General features: G+C 32.7%; 1 pseudogene; it reads left to right on the top strand.

Annotated features, from left to right (window-relative positions):
* The first annotated feature begins 2,115 nt into the window (after positions 1 to 2,115).
* Positions 2,116 to 3,519, top strand: LOC110426784 (phenolic glucoside malonyltransferase 1 pseudogene; annotated as a pseudogene).
* Positions 3,520 to 10,348: the final 6,829 nt, after the last annotated feature.

The raw sequence follows: 10,348 nt of genomic DNA, 5'->3' as shown, positions 1-10,348 counted from the left end.
AATATTACATCATTTATAAATAGGTATTGAAAGTTTGAATTAAATAAATTGAAGAAAAATATATGGTTTTTCTCTCAAATAAAATTAGCAAATTAGAAAGAAAAAATTTCAAATTTGCTATATGTAGTTTTGTAGGTGCTTTTATTGAATCCTAGAGATATATTTTCATTAATCCCAACAAACATAGTGGGTAATAATTTTTTTAAACAAGCCCATTTTATTAAAAGAAAGTAGCCTATAAAACTTCAGGGTCCAAGATGTTGGATGGGAAAGACAAAACATATTTCACAGAAAACAAAGCCTAGGTAATCAGAAAAAATGATAAATACAATGAAGCTCATTACATTACACATAACAAAGAAAAAGTAGAAACACCCTCCTTAGAAGAGCCATAACACTCCAAGATAGTTTTCACCATCAATTACTAAACACATTGGGTCAATCGATCCCCATTTTAACAAGAAAGTCGTCAAGGTAGTTGGCCTTAACATATGACTAGCATAAATTTAGTTACCAGCACACATTAAACATGTTGAGATGATCAACTCCCATTTTCGCAAATGCATCTACAAAGTGATTAGCCTTTTGTAAATTTATTTAAATCTGATATCACCAATCATTTTCTACAACTTGCCAATACCAGCAAAAACCTTAGTGGAGGCATAATTACCTCAAGGATAGTATAGGTTCAAATCTATATGCACCAAGGCACATAAAATTCTCCAGATTCTGTTCTTCAAATTACATATAAACAACACATGCTCTATTTTTTTATTTTATTTTGTAAATAATCATTAATTGAGTTCTTTATATATATATAAGAGTGTTGGCAGCTGATTGTAGGATTCGACTAGACCCTCCTTCACCAATAACTTATTTTGGTAACTTTATTATGAGTTCTCAATGTTGTAGAAGAGCAAGACATTTCATGTCAGAAAATTACTAATGGAGAGAATAAATTAGATGGATATTATATGTTTAAAAAATGTTAAGTGATATTGCTATATTAACTTTATTAATGTCGATCGATTTTGCTGTTGAATGAAAAAGAAATTTTTAATTTTATGATTTTAAAAAGTGTTTTAAAGTTCTTCTAATAAGAAAAAAAATAAAGTTCAAATCTAACTCTTTGAAATAATGATAAATACGTTTATCAAAAAAAAATTTCAACTTTTGAATAGCAAATTCATTACAAAAAAATTACTCAGCCTTTCTCGGTATCCCTAAAGTTCAGGGTATGTTTAATTTTATTAGGCAACTCATGTGCTAGCTAACCTGTTTCTATATATACACATGCTAGAGGGTTTTACTTGAAGATTATAGTCCAATCTAGCCCCGGCTGCTGCAAGCCATGACTAAATTGTAAGGTACCCTATTGCAAGTCTTTGAGACATCAATTATTGAAGCTTTTAATATAAAAATTTCCAACTTGATTCCATATGAGCATTTAGCTTATTGATTGACACATAATCACTTTCTTAAAGAGTAATATTTGAATCCCATTCTCTAATTTTTTTTAAAAAAAAAATCAACCTAATTACTAAGTTCAACACTTAAAAAGATTGGAGGAGAAGAAAATTTTCTTACATCATAGGCACACGAGAGCAAAATCTATTGAATTGAAGGATTTGCTGTAATGTTTGGTTGACAAAATATTGCAGACAAGCAGAAAATCTGGGACCTTGATGATAATGCAAGGCCAGTTCTTAATTTTAAAAGAGGCGCAAATTAAAGTTTGACATGATATTGATATGAGTATCCACATTGAAAATTTGCGACCAAGACTAAAGGTGTTGTTGGCTGCACGAGGAAACTCCATCTGCCCTCTTCTCCTTTTTTAATCATCAAACAAAGCTTGTAAATGTGGTTACTGATCTCTTTATTTATTTATTTATAGCAATTTCCATTGGTTTTGTGATCCTCCAAGAATCATATCCCATCCATGTGGTTAGCATTTCACATTAATCAAAACGTACACCCCTTAGTCCCTGACATGTATATATACTCACTTTTAGGGTTGATTGCGCCAAAGCAGGCACTCACAACTCCCGAAACCTCTCAGAATTCAGGAGCCAAGACTGCTTCCCCTTACCCTCTCTTGCCTCTCTATTTGCCATGGCATCATCTAAAATGGTGAAGGTACTTGAGATCACTCGAGTCACCCCGTCCTCTGACTCACCAAGTTCAGCCAATGAATTCTCTCTCCCGCTCTCTTTCTTTGACATATTCTTGTTCAAGTTTCATCCTATAGAAACTGTCTTCTTCTTCCAACTCACAGAGTCAACCTCAACCCGTTCCAGTTTCAACTCAGAAATCCTCCCCACACTTAAGCAATCTCTTTCTCTTGCACTTGCCCATTACCTACCCCTTGCTGGCTACCTCAAGTGGCCATCAGATTCTCCCAAGCCCATTCTTTCATACACTCCGAATGATGGAATTTCACTCACGGTTGCAGAGTCCGAGGCTCAAAACTTTCACAGCCTCTCTGGCAATGAGATCCGTAAAGTGAATGAATTACAACCGTTGGTTCCTCAATTGATGATATCCGATGACATAGCAGCAATACTATCTGCGCAAATAACATTATTTCCCAATCAAGGATTTAGCATTGGCGTTACAACTCACCATGCAGCGGTTGATGGTAGAATAGGAGTCATGTTTCTGAAGTCTTGGGCTTATCTATGCAAACAAGATAATAAAGCAAACCCTCCTTTGCCACCTGAGCTAACCCCATTTTTTGATAGGAGCGTTATCGAAGATCCAGCTCGACTTGACCTGCTGTACTTGAAGCAATGGTCAGCTTTCACAAGCTCAGATTCAGATCCCAATAAAAGAAGCTTGAAACTTTGGCAGGAGGTTAGATCTACTCCTGATGATTTGGTTCGAGCCACATTTGAGTTTACTCGTAAAGATATCAAGAAACTGAGAGAAAAAATTTTGTCTAAGCTGGATAACTCAAAACCACTTCATCTTTCAACTTTTGTGCTTACGCTTGCTTATACTGCAACCTGTCTGGTTAAAGCAAAAGGAGGAGAAGGCGATAGACCAGTTTCCATTGTATTTGTAGCTGATTGCAGGACTCGTCTAGACCCTCCTTTACCAATTACTTATTTCGGTAACTGCCTTATGAGCTTTGGACGCTCTACAAATGCAACACATTTCATGAATGAAGATGGATTTCCGTTTGCTGTAGATTTGTGTTGCGATTTGATTGAAGGATTAAAGGATGGGGTTCTTGAAGGTGCAGAAGAAAAGGTGTCACATATTTTCACTTCTAAGAAACCGGGATTGCAGTTTATTAATGTTGGTGGATCACCCCAATTACTTATTTACAGCTTAGATTTTGGGTTAGGGAAGCTGAAGAAGGTGGAGTTTGTGTCCGTACATAGAGATGAAGCTATTGCTATGACTGAGAGTAGAGATGGAAGTGGTGGAGTTGAGGTTGGTTTGGCCTTAAACAAGCATGAAATGGAGAATTTCGCTTCTTTATTTTCTGATGGATTAAGAAGCATGGATTAAGGTCTTCAAAGAAATTGAAATTTCATGGTTTTTATGATCAGTTTACATAAGAAGAAGGTCTTGGATCCCTTTGATCCAAGGTTCGACTCGTATGGTGTGAGAATTTAATCCAACTTTGTATTTGTTTGTTAATTTATTAATTAGTTTCTTATATTGAATGTAATAGTAATGTTATATTTGTTGGAAAATGTTTGATTGTAATGTAATTTCCTTATTTGCATGTATCTCAACAATAACATTTGAAGTGATCGAATCTTTTATTTTACAAATAAAAGTCTCATGTTGGCGTATGAAATAGGAGATTGTAAGAGAAGGGAAGATAATTTGATTTCACTTTGAGCTGATATTTTGCATTAGCTTTCTCGACTTCTTGGGAATAGAGTGTTAGTATGACCACATTGCCTATTATCATTTCTTCTTTATAATAATCCTATATAATAGATTTTAAAAGATATTTAATTTATACCAAATGCAAACCACTTTCTTTTTCATTTTGTAAAAGAGTCGGGCACAATCATCTGAGCTGTGATGTACCTAGTTTTATACTTTCTCAGCCATAAAAGCAATGGGTTCTTCAATGGTAGCAACCTTATTGTCCAAAGTGGTAATGTAGAGTACCATAAGTAATTCATATGCTAATGATTGGGACATTTGTTCTAAAAAGTGTCAAGGTGGAGCACATTTATTGTTCCAAAGTGAATATAAATAATTCATTATCACTCGCCTTTGATTTATTTACAAATTATACCATTTTATATACTCTGTTCATTTATTTTAAATTAATGTTGTTTTCAATTCTTTTAACTCAAAATCATAATAATCTAGCTTCATGCACTTCCCACGGTATATGTAACTCTTTCCACAAAATAAAACAATTTTCACTAAAGTAAAAGGAATACAAGTGCCTAGTTTAATTATATTTTATTAAGGATAGAAAGTAAAGGTAGCAAAATTGTATAAAATATTCAAGATCTAAGTAAAGATCTAAATTGCTTGATGAAAAAATAAAAACTACATAGGGGTTATTTATAATAGCCAACTAGGCCTACACTTACTTGATGTGCAAGTAAAGTATTTATAATAGCTAACTAGACCTAAACCTACTTAGTATGCAAGAAAAGTAAATGGCAAATAAGGAAGCATTCTAACGTAGACTTCTTGGAATACATGTAAAGTAAAAAAAAAATAGAGAAATATTTTTCCTGAGATATTCCTATAATTAATACTTGCAACTCATGCGAACAATCTCCCTCAAGTTGGAGCATAGATATCAACCATGCTCAATTTGTTGATTATACCATGGAACACTTTCCCTAAAATTGCTTTCGTGAGAATATCAACCTACTAAGCTTCAGACTAGACAAGTGGAAATTGTATAAGTTTTTGATCGAGGTTTTCCTTGATAAATGTCAATCAACTTCAACATGTTTGGTGTGGTCATGTGTTGCACAGGATTTTGTGCAATTTCAATGGCTACTTTATTATTAGAATAAAGATTCATAGGTTTTACGTATTCAATTCCCAACATTTTGAGAACACTCTTGCCTCAGCCTTTTGCTTTTTATTTTTCTAAGTGACAAGATTATCTTTCACGAAAGTAAAATAACCAAATGTCGATCTTTTGGTTGTTTAATCACCTACCGAGTCAGAATCTGTAAAACTTTCAATGTCAGAGACACCATTTTTTGAGAATAACAAATTTTTGCCCAAAGTACTCTTCAATTATATTAAGATTTGATATACTGCATTTATATGTTCTTTACTTGATATATGTATAAATTGACTTACGACACTTATAACATAAGCTATATCCAATCTTATGTGTGACAAATAAATTAATCTCCCAACCAACAGCTGATAACAACCCTTGTCTATTGAAACTTAATCTGGAAAAATTCCAAGCTTATGATTTATCTCTATGGATATGTCTACTAGTTTGCAGGCAAGCATTCCAATTTCGTAAGAGATGTAGCACATATTTCCATTACAAAAGGAAAATCCCCTATTTCAATCTTGCAACCTCAATTCCTACAAAATATTTAAGTTGTCCCAAATCTTTTTCCGTAATGCTTTCATTTCCCATGGGTCATCCCTAGTCAAAACCATATCATCGACATACAAGCTGTTATCTTCCCCTCTTTGTGTTTTATAAACAAAGTATGGTCTGAGTTACTATGCTTATAACCAATTGCTTTCATTATGGAACAAAACCTCATAAACCAAGCTCTAGATGACTATTTCAACCCATATAATGACTTCTTCAATTTACAAACTTTCTTTTTACATAAACAATTGTGTTTAATTTCTGATGTTAACTCCATGTAGACCTCTTCCTCTATGTCACCATTGAGAAAGTATTTTTAACATCAAATTGTTGTAAAGGCCAATCCGAATTTGCTATTGTTGATATGAGAATCCGAATTATGTTGATCTTGGCTACTGATACAAAAGTTTCTTGATAATCCACCCCATACCTTTGCGTATACCTTTTTGGAACGAACCTTGCTTTATATCTATCAATGCTGCAGCCTACTTTGAGTTTCACTGTAAATACCCATCTACTTCCAATCATCTTCTTTCCTTCAAGTAAGGAAACCAATTCCTAAGTGGCATTCTTTTACAAAGCCTTCATTTCTTCATTCATCGCCTTGATCCATTTCGGATCTTTGAATGCATCCTACAAACTACTAGGAATAGATACAATGGATAATTAATTAATAGTGACTGCATACAATTCAAATAGTTTATGAGAGGACTCATAGTTACTAATTGGGTATTTAACCTTAGCTTTAGGATCAGGGTCATATTGTTTCTTGGGGACTCCTTTATTCAATCTTTGTGGATATTTAGGAACTATTCTTTCCATAGGAACATGTGTTTCATGGGACTCATCAGATATGAGATTCAGGATTTCATGAGAATCATCAGATATGGGATTCGAGAGTACTTGAGGGAGAACATTTTAAGTTGATTCTTCAGTTAATGTTATAGGCGTAGGCATGGGTAATTTTAAGGATTCGATGATGAAAGCATCTGAATCATTTATAGGAGAAACTAACTCACTCTCAATTTTTGGAATACTATCATAACGTTGTTGAACACTTTTCCCAAAATGTTCATTCATTTCCTCTCACTCCATAAACTCGTTTCCACCTCTTTGTTGTAGCACATTCTCTTCACTAAAGTTCTCCCCCTAAAGAAAAGGTCCATAGACTCCCTTTAAGTAATAATGTTGTTGATTTCTCACTCAAATGCACATATCGTTTACAAGTAATATAATGATAAAGTAGAGTCTCAATCTCACAGGGATTTGACTTTTTTCTTACTATTAACTACTAAAATTAACACACCCTAATTTTATCCAAACACTAAAATTTTGAATTAAAAGGTAAAACTTAAAAACTAAAACTATTTTAAATTTACTCAGCAAAATTACTTTTTAAATTTGATTGATTTTTAGACCTAAGACTATGATGTCCCTCAATACTTTATCTGATTTCTCTCTCTCTCTCTTAACTTAGCTTAATATATTAAGTAAAAATATCTCTATCTCTCTTAATTAACCTAGAGTCCTAAGTTATTTACGAGTCTTTGTCAAGTTTCTCATAAAAATATCTCTCCCAATTAATTTACTATATATCTATGCAAATTAAATATTTTAGATTTATTTGGCTCTTGATTATGATATCTAGAGCAATGCATGTAAATCTTAAACTTATGAGTGTTCATAATTAATTTGAAAGTTACATGAAAAACACAAACATTGATCTTGTAGGATTCGGTGGTTTCTCTGATTAAATGCTAGTTTTTTTTTCGCTACGTTATGTTATTTTAATTTATTGATTATTTTCATATTTGAGCATGAGGTTGAATCCCAGTATATCCAAGATGTGTGAAGTCACAATCCCAAATGAATTTCTCTAGGTAAGGGATTTCGATTAAAGTCCCGTCAGTATGGTAGGAGGGTTTTAACTTTGAGTCTCGGTATTTATGATCTTATGTAAAAATGAAAATTGCATTAACTTAATTACTAATCAAGCTAAAACATAAAAACAAAAGAAAATAATGAAGTAACGATAATAATAAATATGAGAGAATAAATGGCATATATACTTATAGTTTCAAAAATATATAATATTGTGAAGAATAAAAATTTTCATGATAATAAATAAATACATAGTAAAAAATAATAAAATTTCCCAAGATGGTAAATTCATAATAATGAATATAACTACAATATAAAAAGTAAATATTTAGTTATAAAAAATAGATTTATAAGAATATAAAGAAAAGAAAATAATATAAAAGTTATTCAAAAAGCAAATAGGTTAGGTAATTAAAAAAATAGGGAAGAAGTTGAGTTAAAAAAATATAGATACGTAAATACTAATAATCATGAAATAAAATATTTTGTTTAAAGGATGTACTATTTAGGTAAAAAAAGAATATATATATATATAGCAAAATAGATAAATACTTAAATAAAAATATATATATATATATATAATAAAATAATATAAAAAATATAGTTCATGGTATATATGCATACAAAAAATAAATCTCAAAGAAATAACAAAAGAGTTGTAAGAAGGTTAAGAAACAAATATTAAAATTTATAGGCACATCACATATAGTCATTGCATCATTAAATGTTATAGCATGTAGACATATTATGGGCACGAGTCAAAACCCTGATAATGGGATTTTCGAGGGAGTTTGTGAAGGTGAATTCTTTCAAAAAAATTCTTAGGTGAAAGAACACCTTTAAGTCCTACCAGTATAATGGGAAGGCTTGGAGAATGTCCTTAATAAAAAGCATTTGCTCTTATTAGATTTGCATTCGTGAAAATATTATTTTTACTTGCAAACAACTGCCCCAATAATAGGATTTACTTGTTAAACTTACGAAAGCGAATTTGTTAGATTTTTCCTAGGTGAGAGAATATCCATGGATTCCATCACTATGATTGGCGGATTCGGGAAATATCTTCAATAAAAGGCATTCGTTTGGAATTATCCAGCTTTTATGCCATACATTTCATAATTTCATCATGTGTACATCACACTCATAAAATCGAATCAGATGTTTTAACTTGCTAATAAAATAACGAATAAAATAAGTAAACAATAATTAGGAAAACATAACAATAAAATCAATGGTTTAGGTTATAATAGGATAACGTATAAATGGTACTGTTCATGGAAAGGGCGTCATGGTGATGCTAATTCTTCCTCATACGTAACCATACTCCTGAACCCAACTCTAAAAAAATCCTAGACTAGGTCATTGTTATTTAAATGGAGCTAAAATCAATTTAGGATTTCATCGAATAGAGCAAATTTAATAGGTAGCCAATCACACTTAGACAAAAAAAGATTAGTGGCGACTCTTTAAATTTTCCACATCTAGTAGCCTGGTTCTCAAACCCACACATTACGACAGCTTGGCGACTTCATAAATTTTCTATGTCTAGCTGTCGAGTTCCCAGACCTACACGTTACTATAACTTGGTGACTCCGCTGGGGACAATAGAAAGTCAAGCTAATAGCTAATCATAGGTTATCCTAAGCCCTAAATAATTTACTATTTCCTTTAGTTTTGAGCATTTGTTTTATACATTGCTGTTTTGTGTGTTAATTGTTTCATTGTCGTTATTTTATTGCTTTAATTAATTGTGGGCATTTAGGACAAAGGGATGTGAGATTGTCCATCAAAGGTTGGTATGTTCCTTCACACACACGAAACATGTTGCATTCAGGTATGAGCTTTCTAATCAGGTTTTTTCCTTCATTAGGAAGGAATTTAGTAGCTACGTTCTCGTGAGATGATAACCTTCGCATAGGCTAGCGAACACTCCCACTCAAATTGAACCTAGTACATTTAAAACCTATAATAGGTGAGGACCGAGGTACCTTACTAGTTCGAATGGATGACAATAAGGAACAATTTGGGAACCTTTAGCCTTGTTCAAAACTAAACCCAGCGTATAGAATGCCATAAGTACCTTTCCCCTAGGTAAAGCTTCACTCGTGCGTTAAATAGTATGCCTTTGAATTAGGCACACGTGATGAAACTCCTTTTACACCCTCTACTTTAAGTTCCTCACCAAAAATAATAATAAGAATTGGTGGAGTGGATTACGTCCGACGAAGTGATAAATACCCATGATAATAATTTTCGTTTTTATTTCTGATGCAAGTTAATTTAATTCACCATACTAACTTGAATATTTTTTTCCTTTTCTTTCTTTCGTTTGTCATTTCATATGCACCCATCTGCATCCATCATGTTGCATATAAGGGAAATATTGGCTATACAACAACTATTGACTGAAGGAATCTTGATTACATCCATGGTATCTTTGTCGGTTAGTTCACTCAATAGGTATAGGAATGACTATAAGGTAGAACTACAAATGAGACAAGCTCAGCAAGACGAAAGGGATTGTTTGGCCAAGGGGCATATCCCGACCCTCTCAGATAAGGTTTATCTTGATAGGTATTTGGGAGCAATAGAGGCATAATAGTTGAGATAGTTTCTAAAACAAGTATGGGCGCATTGCATAGCTTCTTTATTTACACGTGGATGATCAATTACTTAAGGCTATCACTCAGTTTTGGGATCCTTCTTATTGGTGTTTCGTGTTCAATGAAGTAGATATGACACCGATAATAAAAGAGTATCTGTCACTACTTCATATAGACCAAATGTAACCAAACAAGATATATTGGAGCTCAAAAGACGAGGCATCGAAAGAAACTGGCCAAGTTGTTAGATATCACCACTAAAGAGGTTAATCAAAACTTAAAGAAGAAAGGAGATACTAAG

Source organism: Theobroma umbraticum, unplaced genomic scaffold (genome assembly GCF_002168275.2).
Source record: "Theobroma umbraticum cultivar Fairchild unplaced genomic scaffold, ASM216827v3 scaffold_12.0, whole genome shotgun sequence".
Taxonomy (NCBI): domain Eukaryota; kingdom Viridiplantae; phylum Streptophyta; class Magnoliopsida; order Malvales; family Malvaceae; genus Theobroma; species Theobroma umbraticum.
Note: the sequence above shows the minus strand (reverse complement) of the source record. Positions and strands in the feature narration are given on the sequence as shown.